The sequence below is a fragment of the Vulpes lagopus genome, chromosome 6 (genome assembly GCF_018345385.1).
Source record: "Vulpes lagopus strain Blue_001 chromosome 6, ASM1834538v1, whole genome shotgun sequence".
NCBI lineage: Eukaryota > Metazoa > Chordata > Mammalia > Carnivora > Canidae > Vulpes > Vulpes lagopus.
The window spans coordinates 2,156,616-2,183,476 of record NC_054829.1 but is presented as its reverse complement, the minus strand read 5'-3'; the positions used below and the strand labels follow the sequence as shown (position 1 = coordinate 2,183,476).

At 39.9% G+C, this 26,861-nt stretch overlaps 1 protein-coding gene across 9 annotated transcripts in view; it reads left to right on the top strand.

Annotated features, from left to right (window-relative positions):
- The window catches only part of MARK3 (microtubule affinity regulating kinase 3), a 126,835-nt gene that overhangs the window by 46,063 nt on the left and 53,911 nt on the right, over positions 1-26,861 (top strand). The window lies entirely within an intron of this gene.

Here is a 26,861-nt window from a genome sequence, read left to right as displayed (position 1 = left end):
AGAATCACTTAGACCTCTTTGCAATGTCTTAATGACTGGCCCAGAGATTTAATTGCTCAGGTTAGCACCTTGGCATAGGTATTTCACTAGTGCATTCGCAAATGATTAATGATCTTTATAATAAAATCCTTCTAGTTCTTTTTTGTCTTGCAAAAATCCTTTTACATACTTTATTTGATTTATAGATTTGGCCTATAGTAGTAGGGGTTTTAGAGACCTTAAACTAGGAGCAGGAGGTCTGAATTAAAGTCCTGGTTCTGCCACTTAATCAAATGTCTAACTTGACCTTGAGGCGGTTACTTAACTTTCTTGACCTCGAGTTTCTGGTCTTTAAAATAGAGATAGTGGGGATCCCTGGGTGGCGCAGCCGTTTGGCGCCTGCCTTTGGCCCAGGGTGCGATCCTGGAGACTCGGGATCGAGTCCCACGTCGGGTTCCCGGTGCATGGATCCTGCTTCTCCCTCTGCCTATGTCTCTGCCTCTCTCTCTCTCTGTGACTATCATAAATAAATAAATTAATTTAAAAAAAAATAAAATAGAGATAGTTTCATCTTTTCAGGATGAATGCATTAATAAAATAATACACTTAAAAAAGAGCTTTGTAAACTTCAAAGCATTTCACATGTGAGATATTGTAAGTGTATTGCCTTATATAAATTCTTAATGTTTTCCTAATGGTTATTTTCCATTTACATCATCCTAATTTTGAAGTCCTGTGTGCGCGTGTGTATGTGTGTGTGAGAGAGAGAGAGAGAGCGCGAGCAAGCAAGCGTGTGCACGCACACAAGTTCACGGTCGGGAGGGAAGGGCTTTATCTTGCATTAAAACTGGTACTTAGGGATCCCTGGGTGGCGCAGTGGTTTGGCGCTTGCCTTTGGCCCAGGGCGCGATCCTGGAGACCCGGGATCGAATCCCACATCAGGCTCCCGGTGCATGGAGCCTGCTTCTCCCTCTGCCTATGTCTCTGCCTCTCTCTCTCTCTCTCTGTGACTATCATAAATAAATAAAAAATTAAAAAAAATTTAAAAAAAATAAAATAAAATAAAACTGGTACTTAAGTGGTTTTGTGGACCAGAGTGAGTCAAATTGGTACTCAAAATAGCCCTGAGAATGGATCTAGAAATTCCAGTCTTTTCTTCTGAAGATAAAATTGTATACATTAAACTTATTTCTTTATATATCTAAGGACTTGGTATTATTAAGTTGGGGTTACTAAAATTTGGTGTTCAGAACTAAAATTAGCATATAAAGAAGCTTACTGATTCTAGTTCAATATCCTAATGATGTTACAAATCTTCCACTATTCGAGCATCCTTGCAGAACTGGAATTCTAGCAGTTTTCTAGGAAGAATTTTGTCATAGTATTGGCTTTAGTTGGTTATAATTTTCCCCTCCTTTCTTGCTTTTTTCATTATTTTGGATAAGAGTGTTTTATTGCTGCTATTCTTTTTATTATTATTTTTTCTTTTTATTATTATTATTATTACAAATTACTCTCTGTCACAGAATTATCAGTTTAGTACATGGTAGGTTGTCTGATTAGCGTAATAATGTGATCATATTTACATCAGCATTAATTTGGGGACATAATCTAATAGGTAAGACTTTAAGAAGCCAGATCTGTCCAAGTTAAATAACTTGGTAAGTGTAGTGTTTTAAGTTTATAGGGCATTATTTAATTTAAAAATTTTTCTATTAAAGTATAATTTAGAAACAGTGTTATATTAGTTTCAGATGTACAATATAATGATTCAACAGTTGTATACATTATTCAGTGCTCATTATGATAAGTGTACTCTTAATCCCCTTTGTCTGTTTCTTCCATCTCCCACTCACCTCCTCTCTGACAACCACCAGTTTGTTCCCTGTATTTGAGTCTCTTATTTTGGGATGCCTGGGTGGCTCAGTCAGTTGTTAAGAGTTCAGCTCTTGGTATTGGCTTAGGTCATGATCTCAGGTCATGGGATCAAGCCCTGTGGCAGGCTCCATGCTCAGTGCAGGCTCTGTCCCTCTCCCTTCCCCTCTGCCTTTCCCCCACCCCTACCCTGTCTCTGAAAGTGAATAAATAGGGCGCCTGGGTGCCTCAGTGGTTGATCATCTGCCTTTGTCTCAGACTGTGATCCTGGGGTCCTAAGATTGAGTCCCTCATTGAGCTCCCCGCAGGAAGCCTGCTTCTCCCTCTGCCTGTGTCTCTGCCTCTCTCTCTCTGTCTTTCATGAATAAATAAATAAAATCTTTTTAAAAAATAAATAAATCAAATCTTTTTTTAATCTCTTTTTTTGTTTTTCATTTGGTTCTTAAATTCTGCATATGAATGAAATCGTGTATTTGTCTTTGTCTTCACTTGGTATTATACTTTCTAGATCCATCCATATTGTTGCAAATGGCAATCTTGTTATTTTTTATAGCTGAATAATATTCCTGTGTATGTGTGTGTATACATCCTCTTTATTCATTCATCTGCAAATGGACGCTTGGGTTACTTCCACATCTTAGCTATTGCAAATAATATTCCAAGAAACATAGGGGTGCATATATCTCTTCAAATTAGTGTTTTCAGTTTCCTTGGGTAAATATCCAGTGGTGGAATTACTGGATCTTAGGATAATTCTATTTTTAATTTTTTGAAGAACATGCAATTTTCCATGGTTGGCTGCACCAGCTTTCATTTCTATCAGCACTGCAGTAGAGTTCCTTTTTCTCCACATCCTCACCGGCATTTGTTACTGTCCTTTTGATTCCAGCCATTCTGACAGGTGTGAAGTGATATCATATTGTGGTTTTGACTTCCATTTTCCTGATGATGAGTTGTTGAGCATCTTTTTCATGTGTCTGTTGGCCATCTGTATGTCTTCCTAAAGAAAATGTCTATTCTCTCTGCCCATTTTTAATTGGATTATTTTTATTTTTTGGCAATGGGCTTATTAAGTTCTTTATTTTGGATACTTACTTATTTTAAAAGTTTATTTATTCATGAGAGAGAGGCAGGTACATAGGCAGAGAGAGAAGCAGGCTCCATGCAAGGAGGAGTCTACATGACAGCTTTTCCTTTTGTTCTTTTTTTAATATTTTATTTATTTGTTTGTTTGTTTGTTTATGAGAGACATTGAGAGAGAGAGGAGGGGGCAGAGACACAGGCAGAGGGAGAAGCAGGCTCCAGGCAGAGAGCCTGATGTGGGACTTGATCCTGGGTCTCCAGGATCATGCCCTGGGCTGAAGATGGTGCTAAACCACTGAGCCACCCAGGCATTCCAGAAACAGCTCTCTTTATATTGTGATTGTAAGCCTTGAAGCTTTACACATTTCTCAGTGCTTATCATATTAAATACCAAGTAATATATAGAATTGTGGAATCATTATATGGTACACATCATTTAGGCTTGCACATTGAATTGTGCACATTTGCAAACTGATGTTATTATCCCAGACAAGTTTCTTCAGTTTTCCTTTTTATTTTTCCAGTAATTGCATTAATAAATGTTAGATTCTAGTAAGAGATACTTTTCTGCATTGTTTTTGTACTTAACTTTGAACCTACTATTCATTCCTAAGATGTTTTGTTTTAGATCAGCTTATTTTTTTTAAAGGTCAGGTTTTTTAATGTTGTGTATCTATGATGGTTTTGAAAGAAGCAAGGTATAAGAAATATGGGAGTCTTCTTGGTTTTACAAAGCCATTTTTAACTTTGGTTTGGTTATATGCAAGTAGTTTTGCTGGGTCTTGTTTTAGTCTATTATTACGAAGCAAGTTGTGGCTCATTTAAAAAAAAAGTTTTTTTTAAGATTTTATTTATTCACACTTGAGAGACAGAGAGAGGCAGAGACATAGGCAGAGGAGAAGCAGGCTCCCTGCAGGGAGCCCGAGGTGGCACTGGATCCTGGAACTGCAGGATTACTCCCTGAGCTGAAGGCAGATAAACAACCGCTGAGCCACCCAGGGATCCCAGTTATGGCTCATTTAAAAAAATATGTTTACCTATTCAAAAATGCTAGTTTCTATTAAAACATTCCAGTATACTCAGTGTAACCCATCTAAAGTTATTACTGTTCTTTTTAGTCTTGAAGTAGACTGTTCACATAGAGAGTATAGAGTGATGGTTAGGAACACTGTGAAGCTGGGGTGCATGGATTCAAATCCAAGCTTAATCTAGCCTAGCTGTGTGACAAGTCATTTAGCCTCCCCTGGGTCTTAGTTTCCCCACTTATAAAAGGGGAATAAAATGGGAAAATAGGTCATAGGGCTGTTGTAAGAATTAAATGAGTTAACATTTTTTATTGTATTTTTAAAGTTTTTATTTAAGTTCCGGTTAGTTTTAACCTAGAGTAATATTAGTTTTAGGTGTATAGTATAGTGATTCAATTCCATACAACATACATGGAACTTCCATACAACACCTAGTGTTCATCATAATAAGTGCACTCCTAAACTAGAAAAAAAACAAAAAGCAAAAAACAATAAGTGCACTCCTTCATCCCCAAAACCTACCCAACCCATCCATCCCCCCACCTACCTCCCTTCTAGTAACCATCACTTTGTTCTCTATAGTTAAGAGTCTTTTTCTTGGTTTGCTTTCCTCTCTGTCCCCCCCCACCCCCGCCTTTCTTGTTTGTTTCTTAAATTCCACGCATGAGTGAAATCAGATGGCATTTGTCTTTATCTAACTGATTTATTTGGCTTAGCATTTTATTCTCTAGGTCCATCAACGTTGTTGCAGATGGCAGGATTTCATTCTTTTTTTGTGACTGAATAATATTCCAGTGTGTGTGTTTGTGTGTGTGAGCGTGAGCGTGTGCGTGCACACACACACAACACCACATCTTTATCCATTTGTCAGTTGATGGGCACTTGGGCTCTTTTCATAATTTGTCTATTATAGATACTGCTGATAGAAACATAGAAGTGCATGTATCCCTTTGAATTAGTATTTTTATATTTTGAGCATAAATACCCAGTGGTGCAATTGCTGGATCATAGAGTAGTTCTATTTTTAACTTTTTGACAGACCTCCATACTCTTTTCCACAGTGGTGCAGACCAGTTTGCATTCCCACCAGCAGTGCAAGAGGATTTCCCTTTCTCCACATCCTCGCCAACACTTGTTTCTTTTGTTGATTTTAGCCTTCTGACAGGTGTGAGTTGATTATCACATTGTAGTTTTGATTTGCATTTCCCTGATGATAAGTCACGATGAACTTCTTTTCATGTGTCTGGGGGTCATCTGTATGTCTTCTTTGTAAAAGTGTCTATTCATGTCTTTTGCTCATTTTTAAATTATTCATCTTTTGGGTGTTGAGTTGTATCAGTTCTTTATATATTTTGGATACTAACCCTGTAAATATGTCATTTACAAGTATCTTCTCCCATTTTGTAAGTTGTCTTCTAGTTCTGTTGATCATTTCCGTTGCTATACAGAAGCTTTTTATTTTGATGTAGTCCAAATAGTTTTTTTATTTTGTTTCCCTTGCCGGAGACATATCTAGAAAGAAATTACTATGTAGGGATGCCTGGGTGACTTGGTGATTGAGCATCTGCCTTCGGCTCAGGGTGTGGTGTGGTCCCAGGGACCGGGTCCCTGCATTGGACTCTGCAGGGAGCCCCGCTTCTCCTTCTTTCTGCCTCTGCCTCTCTCTCTCTGTGTCTCTCATAAATAAATAAACAAAATCTTTAAAAATAAATAAATAAAAGTCCTCAGAGCATAGTATCTGACACAGGATAAGGATTGAATGAATGCTTGCCTGAATGAATGCTTACTGTTATCGTGTGTCTACTAAATATTAGGCTTTTGTTTGCTTGGTTTTGAAGGGTGATGGGTGTTTTTGCTTAAAAATTTCCCCTTACAGAGGGACACCTGGTGGCTCAGCAATTAAGCGTCTGCCTTCCAGCTCAGGGCATGATCCTGGAGTCCCAGGATCCAGTCCCATATCAGGCTCCCTGCATGGAGCCTGCTTCTCCCTCTGCCTATGTCTCTGTCCCTCTCTGTCTCTTGTGAATAAATAAATAAAATTAAAGAAAAAATTCCCCTTACAGAAAATAAGTGAAGCTTAAGAATTGAGTGATAGGTCTGGCTCAGTTTCTTTTGTAGAACTTAATTGCAATGGACTATTTATGGTAGTGGCAAATATTTGAGCATTTAGTATATGCTGAGCATTTTTCTGTTTGACTTGTATGAGCTCATTGTATTAGTTTGCTCAAGCTGCTACAACAAAATGCCATAGGTTGGGTGGCATAAACAACAGTCCTTTTTTTTCTTTTTCTTTTTCTTTTTCTTTTAAAGATTTGATTTATTTATTCATGAGAGACACAGAAAGAGAGAGGGGCAGAGACACAAGCAGAGGGCGAAGCAGTCTCCATGCAGGGAGCCCGATGTGGGACTTGATCCCGGGTCTCCAGGATCATGCCCTGGGCTGAAGCCAGTGCTAAACTGCTGAGCCACCAGGGCTGCCCAACAACAGAACTTTATTTCACACAGTTCTAGATGCTGGGAAGCTCAAAAATCAGGGTGCTTTCCTGGTCAGGTCCTGGTAAGAGTGCTTCCTCTGGCTTGTAGGAGGCTGCTATCTTGCTGTGTTTTCACAGGGCAAAGAGAAAGAGAAAGCACCTTCTCTGATGTCTCCACTTGGAAGGGCACTAATCCCATTGTGAGTACCTACCCTACGACCCCATCTAAACGTAGTTAACTCCTAAATGCTAAATCTCCAGATCCTATCACATGGTAGATTAGGACTTCAACATCTTGGGGGAGACAGATCAGTACATAGCATTCATTCACTCTTAACTTTGTGAGGTAATTTCTATTATTCAAGAATGAAAGGCCAAGTTGAATTTAAAAAAACCTGCCCATGTCTGGGTGGTTGAGTCATTTGAGCACCTGCCTTCAGCTCAAGTCATGATCCTTGGGGTTCTGGGAGGAGTCCTACGTCGGGCTCCCCACTCAGCGTGGAGTCTGTTTCCTCCTCTGCCTCTCTCTCTCTCACTCTCACATAAATAAATAAAATCTATTTAAACAAAACACACACACCAACAAACCTGCCCCAGATCCCTTAATTTACAAATAATGAGTATTTGGGCAGTCCTTCCATGGCAGGTGTAGTCCGCTTTAAGTCACGCCTTTGAACTCTAAATGAGAATGTGTTTGCTACAGTTCACATAATGGAGCACTTCAGTAAGCAGTATCCTAGGATCACCACTGAATGTTCCTTACATTGGGATTCATTATTATTAGATACTAGAGCCTATGCCTCCCATGTTCTTATATATAGAAGTGTTGGGCTTTTTCACATTAGCTAGTCTAATAGGTATGTTTTCATCTTATGTTCTGTTAATTTTCCAGTGAGGAACTGACTCTGAGAAGTAGATACAGTTCACTTCTCTAGCTAGTTAGGGGATGGGGGAGTAAAACTTGTAAATCCTGCTCTGACTCCAGAATATAGCTCTTTCCACTTCACTGTTTCACCTACTGTAATGAATTAAATTTCACCAAATCAGGATTTATGAAAACTTGGACTGGAACTAACCTGAGATTTTCCATTGTAGTTGCTATAAAGAAGTTAGCAGTTTTAGGGTGCCTGAGTGGCTGACTTGGTTAAGCATCTGCCTTTGGCTCAGGTCGTGATCCTGGGGTCCTGGGATCGAGTCCCACATTGAGCTGCCTGCTCATTGGGGAGCCTGCTTCTCCCTCTCCCTCTGCCTGCTGGTCCCCCTGCTTGTGCTCTCTCTCTCTCTCATATATAAATAAAATCTTTTTTAAAAAGTTGGTAGTTTAAAGTACTTAAGAAAAGTAGGCTTTCCTTATCCTCCACCTCTCCTAAATGTTATGTAAGTCATGTTTTTATACAGGTTTATTTATTTATTCACTCATTCATTCAACAAACACTTATTACTAATACCTGCTATATGCCAGACACTGTTGCAGTGTGGAGACGACATTGAACCAAGTTAAGTTTCTGCTTTAATGGAATTGACATCCCAGTAGGAGAGCAGCAGCAAACGTATATATATATATATATATATATGTATATATTGTCATGTCAGTGCTATGAATTAAATAAAGCAAGATGTATTAACTCTATTTTCTATTTTCGTTTTCTTGATGTTCTGGCATCTTGAACTGTGCTGACCTAAGAGACTGTCCCTCCCATGGCAGCTAATTCCTAGAAATAGCAGACTACTCCCCTGTGAGTACTGTTAATATGCAGATGAATTAGTCCAGAGCTCATACTCAGAACCACCTCCTTTATTTGGCTATTAAACTCCAGGAGGCAATATTCTTCTGCTCTAATCATCCCAGGGCCAGATGCCAGACAACTAGAGACTGTATTTATACCCCAGAGCCTACTGAAATGGTTCTGTTACCCTGCCTGGCCTTGCCTTTCCCCGTGGAAACCAAGATAAAGATTCTTTCCCATGCCTTGCTCCTTCTGCCTCCTGACTGACCCTGGGGCTTGCCCATGTGGCCCTGCATGGCACTGTGTACCACCTTCTCTTATAAACTGTTAGTAACAGATATCTTTTCAGTGCCAGTCCTGATGCCTTGGCTCACCATACCTAAATAATAGACTTACATTTTATTTATTTTTATTTTTATTTTTTTAAATTTTTATTTATTTATGATAGTCACACAGAGAGAGAGAAAGAGAGGCAGAGACACAGGCAGAGGAAGAAGCAGGCTCCGTGCACCGGGAGCCTGACGTGGGATTCGATCCCGGGTCTCCAGGATCGCGCCCTGGGCCAAAGTCAGGCGCCAAACCGCTGCGCCACCCAGGGATCCCAAGACTTACATTTTAAAACATAAACTGAAGAGATAATATTTGAAGGAACATGTAGATTTCAAATGAAAAATAGAGGTGGCCTCTTACTAATATCCTGGGTCCTGGGATCAAGCGCCGCATCAGGCTCTCTGCAGGGCTCCTGCTTCTCCTTCTGCTTATGTCTCTGTGTCTCTCATGAATAAATAAATAAAATCTTTAAAAAAAAAAAGAAAGAAAATCTGTGTCCTCCTAAACCAAGCTCTTTGAAGCCTCTGATGAGTCAGATAAGTACAGTGGACTCTGAGTGAACCCATGTGATTTACAGCGAAATTTTACCTAGGGCTTAAAGGATCTAAATATTTTTTACCAGGGGCACCTGGGAAGCTCAGTCTGTTAAGGGTCTGACTCTCAATCTCAGCTCAGGATTTGATCTCAGGGTTGTGAGTTCAAGCCCCACGTAGGCCTTCAGACTGGGTGTGGAGCCTACTTATAATAATAGATTATTATTTATTATTATTATAATAAATAATTATAATAATAATTATTATTTTACATTTTTTTTTTACCGAGTTTAAAAAAGATTGAAAGACCTCTGCAGTTTTGTCATGGTGTTGGTAGGGGGCCTGCGCACAGCCCAGGGGACACTGCAGCAGCAGGCTGGGGAGAGCTGGGCAAGGACAGGGCATGCAAGGCCCTGAGCTGCATGCAGGAAGACGCATCAGAGCTTCCATTGGGCCCTGTGGGAGACCTTGCTACCTAGTGCTTTTAAGGAACAGTCATCTGTGTGCAATAAACTTTTCAGTGATTCCCTGCCCTTCCCCTGGGTTGTTCTGAGATTTTATTATGTTAGAAATACTCATCCTTGGGGCACCTGGGTGGCTTAGTGGTTGAGCATCTGCCTTTGACTAGATAGTAATCCTGAGGTCCGGGGATCGAGTCCTACATGAGGCTCCCTGTAGGGACCCTGCTTCTTCCTCTGCCTAGGTCTCTGCCTCTCTATGTCTGTCATGAATAAATAAATAAAATTATAAAACAAAAAAAGAAATGTCCAGTCTTCTCAGTGGCAGAAACTTAATTATCACCATACTCTGCCATGATCAATTTATTTATTTTTTTAAAGATTTATTTATTTATTTGTTCATGATAGACATAGAGAGAGAGAGAGAGGCAGAGACACAGGCAGAGGGAGAAGTAGGCTTCATGCCGGGAGCCCAATGTGGGACTCAATCCCAGGACTCCAGGATCGTGCCCTGGGCCAAAGGCAGGCGCTAAACTGCTGAGCCACCCAGGGATCCCCCTGTCATGATCAATTTAAACAGTATTTTTTTTTTTTCAACTGGAGCCACTTCATTAAAAGTAATAAATTTATAGCATATAATGAAATTATTAGAGTATGTATTTATGACAGCTGGTTAGTTAGGGAGTTCTAAATACATGTGTAGGGACAGAGGCACACTTCTTATATCATCTTGTAGTGTTGGATGACTCTAGTTAATAGATATTTTCCCTTTAGTTTGCACTTAGCTTCTGTCTTCTAGAAATGTTCACAACACTGTTCTCTATTCTGCCATATGGAGCTGTAGAGGTTAAATCTACTACCGCAAATATAGCCAGCCTTTTTGAGTCCTCTTGGTCCCTTCTCCAGAGTCAATACTCAGCCTTTTGGGCCAGCCACAGGAGTTGCCCTCGACACAAGCCTAGTTTATTTATTCATTTATTTATTTATTTTTAAATATTTTATTTATTTATTAGAAACAGAGAGAGAGAAGCAGAGACACAGGCAGAGGGAGAAGCAGGCTCCATGCAGGGAGCCCGACATGGGACTCGATCCCGGGACTCCAGGATCACACCCTGGGCTGAAGGCAGGCACTAAACCACTAAGCCACCAGGGCTGCCCACAAGCCTAGTTTATTCGATAACTGCAACTGATTTTTTTTCCTTACCTGAATTTGATTCATGCTAAAGATAATTTAATTGGCTTTCTGCCACAATTCTAGTCTATTGAGGTATTTTTGAATAGCAAATCTTTTGTATTAAACTGTCACTTCTAATTTGGTGCTGCATAAACTGGATATATATCTATAAATTGGATATTCATCCAATTAAAATATCTGACAAGGCCCTTCAGTGGAGACCTCATCCTTCAGTTGATCCTGCTGATCTAGTAGCAAAACATTTTTTAAGTAAGATTCAAGCACTGTTCTTCAGTCTAGACTTTTACTAAGAGAGAGGGAAATCCCGTATTTTAAAAAATTTAGTCAAAAATAATGAAGAAAAAAAAGAATGAATGTTAAGTTCAAGTATATGCAAAATATACAGTAGATTGCCAAAGGATTAAGCATCGTTGAGTATAGATTCCTTGTGTAAGGCTGTTTATGGGGAAACCTACTTACACCCACTCAGCCTGTTTTCTTTTTAAACCTGGTGTTTGTATTGGAGCCACTGCTAATGTTCAGAGCTCTGTAACAGTAGTGGCCTTTGCATCCCAGGGAATGTTCGTTGTGGGACAGATCAGTGAACTGTGTAATTTGAAGGCAGAGAGAGAACCAGTTCATGCTTTCATGTGGTCTAGAATGTAGTTACTTTTACTGCCACCACCACTGGGTTATTTAGGTCACCTTTGCTTCAGCCTCCTTAAACCAGTCATTTTCAACCCTTGCTGTGCAGTGGAATCATCTTTGGAGTTTAAAAGAAAAAAGTCCATATTTCCTTCAGAACACACCCACCCTCCCCAATTCTGGCTTGATAGGCCTGGGGTGAAGAGGAAGGTCCTAAAGTACACAGCCCAAGTGAGAATGGCTTCTAGACTTTCTTTGGTTCCCCTGTAAGTTCTTTTTTTTTTTTTTTTTTTTTTAAGATTTATTTATTTATTTATTCATAGGAGACACACAGAGAGAGACAGAGACCTAGGCAGAGGGAGAATCAGGCTCCCTGCAGGGAGCCCGATGTGGAACTCGATGATCCCTGGACCTGGGATCACGCCCTGAGCCAAAGGCAGACGCTCAATCACTGAGCCACCCAGGCATCCCACCCTTGTAAGTTCTTAATTTCTCTTATCTTCCACAAACAAGGTCCCCTGTTTTAAAAATGACACACACACACACACACACACACACACACACACACACACCCCTCCCCGGGCCATGGTCTAAGTCTTAGACACTGCTGTCAACTGCCTCTTCCTCCTTCTCTCCCATCTCTTTTCCTGGGAGTGCCTCCATATCTAATGTCTGGACTTATTTCCTTCCTTTTTCCCATCAGGTAGTCGAAAGTCATTTTGGGAATCTCCTTCATTGGACAACTCTGTTCACCTCTTCTTTTCGGGTTGACTTGTAACAAGCTAGCAGTTCAGGCTATTAAACATCAGTAGTTACCAAGGTCCTGTTATTAACAACACAGCGTCTGCATCTGCATCAGTGTAATGAATCTGGTTAACTCAAACAGGATATGGCAAATGAAGTCTAAAACCCTTCTTGGAACATCTGGGTGACTCTGGTTGAGCATCTGCCTTTGGCTCAGGTCGTGATCCTGGAGTCCTGGGATCAAGTTCCACGTCGGGCTCCCCCATGGGGAGCCTACTTCTTCCTCTGCCTGTGTCTCTGCCTCTCTCTCTATATCTCTCATGAATAAATAAATAAAATCTTTAAAAATAAATAAAACTTTCTTGATTATACATATCCAAAAATTAAGAATAGAAATGTATGTATATTTCTTTATTTTTAGATTTCCAAAGCTGTAGTAGAAATGCAAAAAAATAAAGCTTCATTGTTGCCACAGCTTTATGGGGAACTTTTCAATTTATTGCCAGACTTATTTTTGCTTCAGCAGGAAATAATGCAGCTTGATATTTAAAGTAGATTGTGGGGGATACCTGTGTGGCTCAGCGGTTTAGCGTCTGCCTTTGGCCCAAGGCATGGTCTTGGGGTCCCGGGATCAAGTCCTGCATCAGGCTCCCTGCATGGAGCCTGCTTCTCCCTCTGCCTGTGTGTGTCTCTCTCTCTCTCTCTCTCTCTGTGTGTGTGTGTATCTTTCATGAATAAATAAATAAAATCTTTAAAAAAATAGATTGTGAATTAAGAATATATAACTTATTTTTATAAATTATAGCGGTATCTTACCAATTATAATTGTACTCATGATTCATTATGCTGTTTTAGAAAAGTCCCTAAAGAATCAAATATTTTAAATAGGTTAGGCCTAGAACATGACATGGAGGACCCTTTTACAGAAAATCAAAAATTGGGGGCAAGGTAGGCCTTTGGGAGAGAATCATACCAACAGCAGTAGCAACAAGAATCACAACCCCATATGGAGTGTTTGTTGTATACCAGCTACTATTTCAAGCTTTCCACTTACTAGGCTTCTTTAACTGTATTGATACCAGAGTCCTAGGAAGGTCACATCACCTAGACTCAGTCATTGAGTGCTAGAGCCGGGCTAGGCCCAGGTAATATGCTCAAATTCTTAATGAGTGTGCATAGCACCTACATCATGCATTGCATGTTAGTCACATTGCCCTGTGACATAGCTTTTTTTTTAATCTATGTTTTACAGATGAGCAGACTGAAGTTTTCTTACATTTTGTACCATGTTCAGTCATCCAGTGAGGAAGTGATTACACTAGTGTGTTAGAACCTAAAGCCCTAACTTCAAATAGTCTTTTTCCACTGTGTCCCCTTGGACAGGCCCAGCCCCTTCCATATGGGAAGAATAGCAAAAGAGCATACTGAAAATCACCTTGCATATGGTGAATATCCAGTAAAATCCTTAATTAAGTACCAAATTTATTTAACACTGAATTCATATCTTCTCATATTACCCTGATTCCAGGAATTTTTGGCCCCCAGAACCCAGGGTTTTTGGGACTAGGAGAATCTCTTTGTCTTGGAAATATTTAATTAGTCCACATTGCTGCTGCTCTTATTTTAAATTTTTCAAAACTGTTTAATTTTATTAATCAGCTAAATCTAAGCAATTATTTAAAATTCAATTTTAATGTTTACAGTGTAAATATTCTAGGAAATGAACACACATTGACTTCAAGAAATGAATCATTAGCAATACCTATAAATCACTCATAATGTGGCCCTCTCTAACTTGATTCCCTTTCATCCTTTCCCACTTACCAGGTAACCACCAAGGAGAATTTTGTGGGTTTTTTTTTTTATTGTCTTTATGATTTTACTGTATATGGATTCCCTGATCAAAAGAGTGTAAAGGTTTAATTTTTTTTCATTTTATCTTTTCCAAAAATTATTGCAAAGGTTTTAAATACTATATAAATGTAACCATATTATATGTATCCTTCTCCCATTTGCTTTCTTTTGCCCAAATTGTGTTCCATGTTGACATACTTAGCTCTGATTCACTTTCTCTACTATGCTCATTTTCATTTTCTTTTTAAAGATTTTATTTATTTGAGAGACAGAGATAGCAATAGAGACCATGAGCAGGGAAGAGAGGGAAAAAAGCAGGCTTCCCGCTGAGCCAGGGCGTCTATACTGAACCACCTGAGCCACCCAGGCACCCCTCATTTTCATGATTATGTAGTATCTATTACATGAATATACCATGATTTATATATGCATTCTCCATATCAGAGACCTTCAGATTGCTTATAGCTATTTGTATTACATTCTTGTCGTGAGTTGTCCTCTGTGTGTCCTGGTGCACTTGTACAAGAGTTTCTTAATGATATATATCCAGGGGATCCCTGGGTGGCTCAGTGGTTTGGCGCCTGCCTTTGGCTCAGGGCGTGATCCTGGAGTCCCGGGATCGAGTCCCGCATGGGGCTCCCGGCATGGAGCCTGCTTCTCCCTCTGTCTGTGTCTCTGCCTCTCTTTCTCTCTCTCTGTGTCTAGAATGAATGAATGAATGAATGAATGAATGAATGAATGAATGAATTCTTTAAAAAATATGATCTATATCCAGTAGTAGAATTACTGATTCACAGGGTCTGTTTCTTGGAGCCAGCCAAATTGTTTCCAAAGCAATAGTGTAGTTTCTATTCCCTCCAGTAGCATATATGAGAAAGTTCAAGTAATGTCACATTCTCATCAAAATTTAAATTTGTATGATTTTTTTTAAATTCTTGCCAATCTGGTGGATATAAAAATAATGTTTCCTTGTTATTTTTTATTTACATTTCCCTGATTACTGAGGAAATATTACATCTTTTCATATTTTTGTTGGTTTTTGTTTCTTCTTTGAAGTGCTGCTTCGAGTCTTTTGTTCAGTTTTAAGAAATTCTGACACACATGGGGCCATAAAGATACTGATCTTTGTTGTCTTAAAGTTTTTATAATCTCTAATATCATGATCTGACCCTGAGATCATGACCTGAACCAAAATCCAGTCAACTGCTCAACTGACTGAGCCACCCAGGCACCCATACATTTTATTTTTAATAGTAGAATGACACATAATAAATAGAAACCCAAAATACATGGCAGGTAAAAATCTGAACTAAATTGGGATGCCTAGGTGGCTCAGCAATTGAGCGTCTGCCTTTGGCTCATGGTGTAATCCCAGTTCAGGGATTGAATCCTGAGGAGCCTGCTTCTAGAGGGAGAACTCTGTCTTTCTGCCTCTCTTTCTGTGTCTCTCATAAATAAAAAAATAAAATCTTTTTTAAAAATCTGAACTAAATTAACAAATATGAGGGACAAAGGAGACCTGACCTCTCTCAGGCCACACATGATGCATTAAATATGGGGGAAAAGATACAGAACTTAACATACTAATAGGCCTATGTTACAACTTTGTGCAATTTTTTAAACATACCCCTTTCTTTTTTTTTTTTTTTTTTAATTTTTATTTATTTTTGATAGTCACAGAGAGAGAAGCAGAGACACAGGCAGAGGGAGAAGCAGGCTCCATGCACCGGGAGCCCGACGTGGGACTCGATCCCGGGTCCCCAGGATCGCGCCCTGGGCCAAAGGCAGGCGCTAAACCGCTGCGCCACCCAGGGATCCCAAACATACCCCTTTCTAAGGATGTATTATAATAGCCAGGATTTTTTTTTAAAACTTTTTTAAAATTTTATTTATTTATGATAGGCACACAGTGAGAGAGAGAGAGAGAGGCAGAGACACAGGCAGAGGGAGAAGCAGGCTCCATGCACCGGGAGCCCAACGTGGGATTCGATCCCGGGTCTCCAGGATCGTGCCCTGGGCCAAAGGCAGGCGCCAAACCGCTGCGCCACCCAGGGATCCCTCAAACACAGTTTTTTTTTTTTTTAAATTTTTATTTATTTATGATAGTCACAGAGAGAGAGAGAGGCAGAGACACAGGCGGAGGGAGAAGCAGGCTCCGTGCAGGGAGCCTAATGTGGGATTCGATCCCGGGTCTCCAGGATCGTGCCCTGAGCCAAAGGCAGGCGCCAAACCGCTGCGCCACCCAGGGATCCCCTCAAACACAGTTTTAAACAAGAAAGAATGACAGTGAATACATTAAATATTAAACTAAGAGAAGAAATTAAATCTTAGGAAGTAATAATAATGTAAAGAACTAGTAAAGGCAGGAATTAATGAATTTGAAAAGCAGTAGAAAAAATAAATCTAAAGCTTTAGTTTTTGGTATTTTTGAGGGAGGACGAGAATGAGGCAATAAAAAAGATAAAACACTTTCCCAGGGGAAAGGGAGAGAAAATACAAAGTATGGGATGAATGGCGTGGAAAAGACCAGATAGAGAAGAATTAAAATTATTACAAGGGAACCTTTTGTGCAAATAAAGTAGAACCAACCTAAAAAATCGGTAGGGTTTTAGGAAAACATAAGTTACCAAAATGAACTCTAGGGAAGAATCTATATGTACCACAGTAACCATAGAAGAAACTGAGAAAGTGGTAAAAGGCCAGATGCCCACCTCAAATTGCCATACCCAGAATTTCTTGTTTGACTTCTTTCAAACCTTCAATGAATAGGTAGTACCACCCCTGTCTACCTGTTTCAGAACTTGAGAACGGAAATTCCGAATTCTTTTCTCAAATTCAGAAACATTGGTATCAAAATGTGTTGGAAGCGGGGAAGAAAACTATATAGTTCAGTCTCACATCTATTCAAAAAACAGGAATTAAAAGTATTAGCTATAGGACTTAGAATTAAACAGTAGCACATTTATCTTTGCTCTCCCTCCCCACTCACTAAATAGTGGTAAAGGAATTAAGAAGGAAATGTCAGGGACACCTGGGTTGCTCAGTTGGTTGAGCGTCTTACTCTTGGTTTTGATTTTTAGGTCATGATCTCAGGGTTGTGAGATCGAACCCTGTGTTGGGCTCCAGATGGGTATAGAGCCTGCTTGAGATTCTCCCCCTTTGCCCCTCCCCACCTCCCTCCCTCTCTCTCTCTCAGAAATTAAATAAATAACTAAAATAAAAGGGACGTGTCAGGATAGAAGACTAGAGGACAAAGACTTCAACCTAGTTTTGCCAGATGGAATGTGGGTGTGTGTATGTAAAGTTTAATAGATGTAGCAAAGGAGAGTGAGCTGAAACCAAGCCCCTAAGAGCAGGAGATAAAAGGGCGGAGGTAGGTAGGCTGGTCACAGAAAGAATTATGCTGAGTCATGCCACAGGATTCAGAAAGCCTAGAAATAAGTTCTCCTAGCTCCTTTTGTAGGTGGAGTTACAAGTAGAACTTGAAACAAGGATTGGCTGAAAATATGTACAGGGCCCCATGCCACCTCCCAGCTAGGCAGCTGCCCCTTCTCTGCCCCAGTAGAAACGGGGCAGTTTGTTTTCTGAAGAGGTTCAATCAAAGTGCATCTACACTTGGGGACCCCATACCTCAAACACGGGTCCACTGAGTGGTGAGACACTCCACCTCCTTTCTTCTCTCACCTCCCAGAAATTTGTTAGCCCCTTATATGTTGCCTGAAAAGGAAATAAGATATTTCTTCCCTGGAATAACTGACTTAAAATACAGATACAAAAAAAAAAAAAAAAAATACAGATACAAACAGTTGGGTGTCTTCCACTGAAGCTCCCCTATCTCTGCCCAGTCATCTTGTGGTCTCACATACATAACAAAGAGTTTTGGTAACTCTCTGAAATCTGGAAATATGGAAGAATAGCCAGGAATCTCCAAATATTTGAGAATAACCAGAGACTAAAACAGGAATTAAAAAAAGAAAAACTGGAAGAGGAAACTAGAGTACTTAAAAAAAAAAAGGAAAAGGAAAATTACAATTTTGTTTCCAAAGATTTAAAAAAGAAGACAGTAGCACAACATCATTATATTCTGAAGGAAGAACATGATCCATTGAGAAGAGGGTAATTTGGGGATCCCTGGGTGGCGCAGCGGTTTGGTGCCTGCCTTTGGCCCAGGGCACGACCCTGGAGACCCCGGATCGAGTCCCACATCGGGCTCCCAGTGCATGGAGCCTGCTTCTCCCTCTGCCTGTGTCTCTGCCTCTCTCTCTCTCTATGACTATCATAAATAAATATATTAATTTAAAAAAATTTTAAAAAAAACTTAAAAAAAAAAAAAGAAGAGGGTAATTTATGGTATTGGGAAGAAAGTCAGTAAAAGGGTTGGAAAATAAAGTCCAGGAAATCTCTCAGAAAATAACATACAAATTCAAAGACTTGAGAATTAAGGAGGATACAATATAAAATTGAAATGTATCTATCTAGGAGGTGTAGTTTGTGATAAAGCAGAGTGGTAAAAAGAACTGAGGTTAGGAAGGGCAATTCTCAAGGAATAACAAAAGGTAGGTTCCCAGACCTGTGGAACCTGAATTTCCAGATTGAGAGGTTTGGTACCCAGTACAAACATGACAAAAATCCACAATATATCTGGACTGAACACTAATGTACCACAGATACTCAATCTCTGGTACATTAAAATTTAAATATATTAAGATTAAGGAGAAGGAAGAGGAAAAATTAGGTCACAAACAGAATTGTAACAGAATGGCATCACACTATTCTGCGTTGCTATAAGCTTGAAGGTACTGGATCGATGTCTTTAAAATTCTGAACAAACTAGATATTCACAGGCAAAAAGATGGAAATTGGACCCCTATCTTATACCACCTACAAAAATTAACTCAAAGCGGATTAAGATCTTAAATGGAAGACCTAAAGCTCCTAGAAGAAAATGTAGGGGAAAATCTCTTTGATGTTGGCCTTGGCAGTGATTTTTTGAGTATGACACCAAAAACGTAAGAAACAAAAGCAAAAATCAACAAATGGAAGCTCAGAAAACTTAATGCACAGCAAAAGAAACAGTCAACAAAATGAAAAGGCAACCCACAAAATGGGAAAAAATACTTGCAAACCATTTATCTAATAAAAGATTAATATCCAAAATAGATAAGGAGCTCCTACAATTCAATAGCAAAACAGGGGATCCTTGGGTGGCGCAGCGGTTTGGCGCCTGCCTTTGGCCCAGGGCGCGATCCTGGAGTCCCGGGATTGAGTCCCACGTCGGGCTCCTGGCATGGAGCCTGCTTCTCCTTCCTCCTGTGTCTCTGCCTCTCTCTCTCTCTGTCTATCATCAATCAATCAATCAATCTTTAAAAAAAAATAGCAAAACAAACAAAAATAATCTATTTAAGATGGGCAAATACCTAAATAGACATTCTCCCAAAGAAGACCTACAAATAGCCAATACTTCCATTAAAAAGTGTTCAACATCACTCATCATCAAGAAAATGCAAATAAAAACCACAGTGAGATACTTATCACCTTATACCTATTAGAATGACTGTTATAAAAAAGTGATCAATGCTGGCGAGGATGAAAAATGACAGACCCTTGTGTGAATGGTAGAAATGTAAATTTTACAGCCACTTATGGAAAACAGTATGGAGGGTCCTCAATTAACAGTAGAGCTGCCATGTGATCTAGCAGTTTCACTTCTGGGTATATATCCATAGGAAGTGAAATCACCATCTGAAAGAAATATCTGACCTCCATTGTTCACTGCAGGATTATTCACAAGACATTGTGAACACCTAAGTGTCCATAGACATGGATAAAGAAGATGTGAGATTACTTATGTACATGCAAGAATATATAGTATTCCATAATATTCCATAAATTTTTCTTTAAAGATTTTATTTAGGGACACCTGGGTTGCTCAGTGGTTCAGCGTCTGCCTTTGGCTCAGGCAGGGAGCTTGCTTCTTTCTCTGTCTGTATCTCTCATGAATAAATAAATAAAATCTTAAAAAATAAATAATATTTATTCGTGAGAGACACATGGGTAAATTTCAGGGGCATTACTAAATTAAATGAATCAGAGGGAAAAAGACAAATATGTTTGATCTCACTTGTATGTAAATCTTAAAATACCCAACTCCTAGAAGCAGAATAGACAGTGCTTGCCAGAGGTTGGAGGTGAAGGAAATGGGGAGATGTGGATCCATAGGGTACAAACTTCCAATTAGAAGATAGATAGGTGCCAGGGATCTCAGGTACAGCACAATGACTATGGTTAATACTGTATTGTATACTCGAAAGTTGCTGTGAGAGTAGATCTTAGGGGATCCCTGGGTGGCTCAGCGGTTTAGCCCCTGCCTTCAGCCCAGGACTGGAGGCTGGAGTCCCAGGATTGAGTCCCACATTAGGCTCCCTGCATGGAGCCTGCTTCTCCCTCTGCCTGTGTCTCTGCCTCTCTCTGTGTGTCTCTCATAAATAAATAAATCTTAAAAAAAAAAAGAGAGAGAGAGATAGAGATAGTAGATCTTAAATGTTCTTACCACCACCATAACAACAAAATGATAATTATGTAAGGGAAAGATTTGTTAACCAACATCATTGTGGTAAAGATTCACAAAATATATGTTTCAAATCATTACATTATGTACACTTTAAATGTACATGTCATTAAAGCTGGGGGGCGCAGATTTTTCTGAGAGAAAAGAATCTTTTTTTTTTTTTTTTTTTTTGAGAGAAAAGAATCTAATCTAGAATTCTTTACCCAACTAACTGTCAATCACATGTGAAAATAGAATCAAATACTCTGGGGCATGCAGAGTCTCACAGTTAACCATGTCCTTACCCTTCCTTAGGAGAAATTGGTGGAATATACTTCACTACCACAAGAGAGAATACCAAGAAAGAGAAAAGCATGGGGTTCAGAACAAGAAGTCCAATAGAGTGGGCCTTGAGAACAGAACAAAAGCCTCCAAAGTATGAATATCTAGAAGGAAAAAAATTACTTAACTCTTTGAAAGGACTTGAAAGGAGATTTATAGTTCTGTCAGAGTTTAAGGATGAATTAGTAAAGTGAAGAATATGTAGAAAACTTAAGTGAACAGAATTACTGAGGCAGCATTAGCTCCAAGGAAACCAAAAATCAATAAATAAAGATAGAAATGCATTCCTAGTGTGGCTGTAAATAATATTTATACATGGGAATGCAAATACATTGGTGCAGCCACTCTGGAAAACAGTATGGAATTTCCTCAATAAGTTAAAAATAGGGCTACCCTATGACCCAAAAATTGTACAATTAAGTATTTACCCAGAGGATACAAACAGTGATCCCAAGGGGCACCTGCACCCCAATGTTTATAGCAGTAATGTCCATAATAGCCAAACTATGGAAAGAGCCAGATGTCTCTGGACAGATAAATGGATAAAGAAGATGTGATATATATACACAATGAAATACTCAGCCATCCAAAAAATGAAATCTTGGCATTTGCGGGACAATGGGGTGGCTCAGCGGTTAAGTATATGCCTTCAGCTCAGGGCGTGATCCTGGAGTCCCAGGATCTAGTCCCACGTTGGGCTCCCTGCATGGAGCCTGCTTCTCCTCTGCCTATGTCTCTGTTTCTCTCTGTCTCTATCTCTCTCTCTCTCTGTCTCGAATGAATAAATAAAATCTTAAAAAAAAAATCTTGCCATTTGCAAAGGCATGGATGGAACTAGAGGGTATTATGCTAAGTGAAATAAGTCAGAGAAAGACAATTTTATGATTTCACTCATGGAATTTAAACAACACAGAAGATCATAGGGAAAAGGAGGAAAAAATAAAACAAGATGAAACCAGAGAGGGAAACAAACCATAAGAGACTCTAATAACTAGGAAACAGAACTGAGGGTGCTAGAAGGGAGTTGAGTGGGGGAGTAACTGGGTAATGGGCATTAAGGGGGGCATATGATATGATGAACAGTGTGTTTATATACAGCTGATCAATCACTGAACTCTACTTCTGAAGCTAATAATGCATTATTTTTTTTTCTAATAATGCATTATATGTTAATTAATTGAATTTAAATAAAATAATATATTTTTTAAAATTTTTATTTATTTATGATAGTCACAGAGAGAGAGAGAGAGGCAGAGACACAGGCGGAGGAGGAAGCAGGCTCCATGCACCGAGAGCCTGATGTGGGATTCGATCCAGGGTCTCCAGGATCGCGCCCTGGGCCAAAGGCAGGCGCCAAACCGCTGCGCCACCCAGGGATCCCAATAAAATAATATTTATATAAAAATAATATTTATACAGTATAAACTGAATAATTTAGCCAAATGTAATGAGAACTGATTAGGATGAATGAAGGAAGGACCTGAGGTGGGAGAGCCAAGTCTTCACTGTTTATATTAAGAAATCAGTAGGTAATGGAGTGGGAGAAGGGGTTAAACAAATCAATGAACAGCAGCTCATACATGCTATTTAGAAGTAAGGCAGCAGGGATCCCTGGGTGGCGCAGCGGTTTGGCGCCTGCCTTTGGCCCAGGGCGCGATCCTGGAGACCCGGGATCGAATCCCACGTCGGGCTCCCGGTGCATGGAGCCTGCTTCTCCTTCCGCATGTGTCTCTGCCTCTCTCTCTCTCTCTGTGACTATCATAAATAAATAAATAAATAATTAAAAAAAAAAAAAAAAGAAGTAAGGCAGCAAATACCAGAGTTGAAGGTACTTGCCAGAGTAGGTAGCTACAAGAAAACATCTAAAATGGAAAATCAAGGAAGCATTATATTTTGACATTTTAGAAATAAGTAGGTGGAGATGCCTGGCTTAGTTGTTAGAGCATAAGGCTTTTTGATCTTGAAGGGGTGAGTTTAAGCCCCACTTTGCATGTAGAGATTGTGTAAATAAAAAAACTTTAAAAAAACCTTTAGAGGGGGGATCCCTGGGTGGCTCAGCGGTTTAGTGCCTGCCTGCCTTTGGCCCAGGGTGCGATACTGGAGTCTTGGGATCGAGTCCCGCGTCGGACTCCCTGCATGGAGCCTGCCTCTCCCTCTCTCTCTCTCTCTCTCTCTCTCATAAATAAATAAATAAATAAATAAATAAATAAATAAATAAATAAATAAATAAATAAAATCTTTAAAAAAAAAAACTTTTAGAAATAAGGTCAACAATAAATGAAATAATAAAAGTTAAAAGGATTGGGACGCCTGGGTAGCTCAGCAGTTGAACATCTGCCTTGGCTCAGGGCGTGATCCCGGGGTCCCAGGGATCAAGTCCCATATCGGGCTCCCTGTGAAGAGCCTGCTTCTCCCTCTGCCTGTGTCTCTGCCGCTCTCTCTGTGTCTCTCATGGATAAATAAAATCTTAAAAAAAATTAAAAGTTGAAAGGATTACCTATGGGAACTTCACAAAGAAAAGGGACAAACAGAAGAGGGCAGGGGTGAGTTTGGATAAGTAACCAGCATCTCCTGCCTTGGCAGACACAAGTCTTACTTCCTTCTCTTATTGTAAAAGGTCATGCAAATCAGTGAACAGGAATATATAACCTAATAGAAAATAATCAAAAGATATACCTAAATAATAGGGTCGATGGCCAATATTCAAGTAAAAATGTTCAACATCCTAAAGATACCATTTTTTTCACCAATCAGATCTGCAAAAGACTAATAATGAATAGTGTTGGTGAGAGTATAGAGAAACAGGAAATCTCATGTTGTTGCCAATAGTGCAGGAAGATTTTTTTTTTTTTTCAGTATGTTTTAAATAATATAGCACTAACAGTGTTAAAGGCATGTTTGCCCTTTGGGGGCACCTGGCTGTTTCCGTCAATTAAAGCATGCAACTCTTTATGTTGGGGTTGTGAGTTCGACCTCCACAGTGGGTGTAGAAATTACTTAAAAAAATAAAACTCTTAAAAAGTAAAAACAAAAAGGCATGTATACACTTTGGCCCTCATTCAGTTTCTTTTTTTTTTTTTTTTAATTTTTATTTATTTATGAGAGTCACACAGAGAGAGAGAGAGAGGCAGAGACACAGGCGGAGGGAGAAGCAGGCTCCATGCACCGGAAGCCCGATGTGGGATTCGATCCCGGGTCTCCAGGATCGCTCCCTGGGCCAAAGGCAGGCGCTAAACCGCTGTGCCACCCAGGGATCCCCCTCATTCAGTTTCTAAGAATCTACCTTGTCAGTACATCTGTGTACTGACATGAGTACAAGGGTGTATATACAGTAGTTCCCCCCCCCCCCCACTTACCCAAGGGGGTTATGTTCCAAGACTCTGTAGATACCTGAAACTATGGATAGTACTGACTCTTTTTTTTTTTTTTTTTTTTTTTTTTTTTAGTACTGACTCTTATATATACTACATTTTTCCTGTATATACACACCTATGATAAAGTTTAATTTATAAGTTAGGCACAGTAAGAGAGTAACAGTAATAGCTAATAATAAAATATGGGGCTCCTGTATGGCTCAGTCAGTTAAGCATCTGACTCGGATTCAGCTCATGAGAGTGAGCCCCAAGTCAGGCTCCCCACTCAGCAGGAGTCTGCTGGACATTCTCTCCCTCTGCCCCTTTCTCCACTCAAGCATGCAATCGCTTTCTCTCTCTCTCAAATAAATAGGTGTCTTTTTTTTTTTTTTTAAAGATTTTATTTATCCATTCATGAGACACAGAGAGAGAGAGAGGCAGAAACATAGGCAGAGGGAGAAGCAGGCTTCACGCAGGAAGCCCAATGTGGAACTCTGTCCCCAGGACCCCAGGATCACGCCCTGGGCCAAAGGCATGCGCTAAACCGCTGAGCCACCCAGGCATCCCTAAATAGATCTATCTTTGAAAAATAACTAATAGAGCAGCTCTGGTGGCTCAGTGGTTAAGCACCACCTTCAGCCCAGGATCTGATCCTGGAGTCCCGGGATCGAGTTCCATGTTGGGCTCCCTGTGTGGAGCCTGCTTCTCTCTCTACCTGTGTCTCTGCCCCCCGCCCCTGTGTCTCTCATGAATAAATAAATCTTTTAAATAAATAATAATAAAATAGAACAATAGGCACCTGGGTGGCTCAGTCGGTTAAGCATCTGACTCTTGGTTTCAGTTCAGGTCATGATCTCAGGGATGTGGGATTGAGTCCCACTTGGGGCTCCACACTGGGTGTAGATTCTGCTTGAGATTTTTCTCTCCCTTACCCTCTGCCCCTTTTGGCTATATATATATATATAGCCCCCCAAAAATAGAATAATTAGAACAATATACTGTAGTAAAGTTATGTGAATGCAATCTCTGAAAACATCTTATTGTACTGTACTTATCCTTCTTTTGTGATGATGTGAGATGATAAAATGCCTTCATGGTGAGGTGAAGTGAGGTGAGTGAGTAGGCTCTGTGACGTAGCTTTAGGATACTACTGACCATCCGTCAGGAAGATCACCTGCTTCTGGTTCAAGATTGACCACAGGGAACTGAAACTGCAGAGAAGGTATGGGGGCAGGGGACTACTGTACAAGGATGTCACTGTGATGTTAGAATAACAAAACTTTGTCAGTAACCTGTGTGACATCAGTAAAATTCTAGTTAAATATATTGTGGTTTTTTTAGGATTTATTTATTTATGAGAGAGAGAGAGAGAGAGAGAGAGAGAGAGGCAGAGACACAAGAGGAGGGAGAGGCAGGCTCCAGGCGGGAGCCTGACGTGTGGGACTCTATCCTGGGACTCCTGGACCACACCCTGGGCCAAAGGCAGGCACTAAACTGCTGAGCCACCCAGGGATCTCCTAGTTAAATATATTGTAATATACCCATACCTGTCATATCCCCTCATCTATAGACCTCTCTTCCTGCGTGGGAGAGGTCACTGCTTTTGGCTAGTGTTACAAATGGTCTTTGATAATGCTGTTAATAATTATCGTATTTTCCTGTCATTTGTTAACTTTCCTATTTTGTTCTTTTTTTTGTTGTTCTTTATTTTAAGATACTTTTTTTTTTTAAATTTTTATTTTAAGATACTTAATGTTGGGGTGGTTCTAAGCGTTACTCAGATCTCTTTACCTGCTTTAAATTTTATCTTACAGCATTGGCTCTCATGTTTACTTGACTTCAAAGATACTCCCTGGTAGACTTCCTTGCCTTTCACTGGCAGCCTCCACCCACATATTGAGAAGGGATAGGAAATGCTCTCCTTGTTAAGAGTGATTAAAATACAGCATTTCCAGCTACCTTATCTTTTTTGAAGAATCCCCTTTTAGCCAATAAAAACCCTTTCCTTTGTTCATTCTCAACCCTTCTTAAAAATCAGATTAATTGAGGGAAGGGAGGTAGATAATACAGTGACATGACTTTTAAAGTTCAAAGGACAGAAAAAGTATTGAACGAAAGGTTCATTCAGCCCTTGATTTACAGCCACTCTGGTCCTGCTGCTGGGACAATTAGTGGCATCAGTTTCTGTTTATCCTTCCAGAGATATTCTATGTATAGAAAAGGAAAGACAAAAAAAAAAAAAAAGAAAGAAAGAAAGAAAAGGAAAGACATTTATTTTTCCTTTTTCACACCAGTGTGTTTTCTTCACAATTCCTTCTCCGTTAACTCTGTGGGCTTTTGCCAGCCTCTCTCCCTCAGTTTTATTTGAGAGAATCTTTGATTTGTTCTTTTGTTCAGCAGAGCTGCAGTGAGCAGTGTGGTGTGAGACAAAGGAACAGGGGTTTCTGCACAGTGTAGAGGAAAAGCAAGTCCATCATCCTTCTGTTCTTCCTCCTTGAAGTCCCCTCGAGATGCTCCAGGATCTGGGGTGCTGTTGATGAATAGACTTGGGGCCCCACGTGTAGATGCTGTCACAGGCATCAGACTCCAGGGTCTGGATTTCATCCTGTCTCTCTGGCTGCCTCCTTTATTAGTCTCCATTGTGAACCCCAGTTCTTTCCTCTCTGAAATATTTGCTTTTTGGCATTCCTGTCTTTTCATCCTGCACAATTAGGCAGT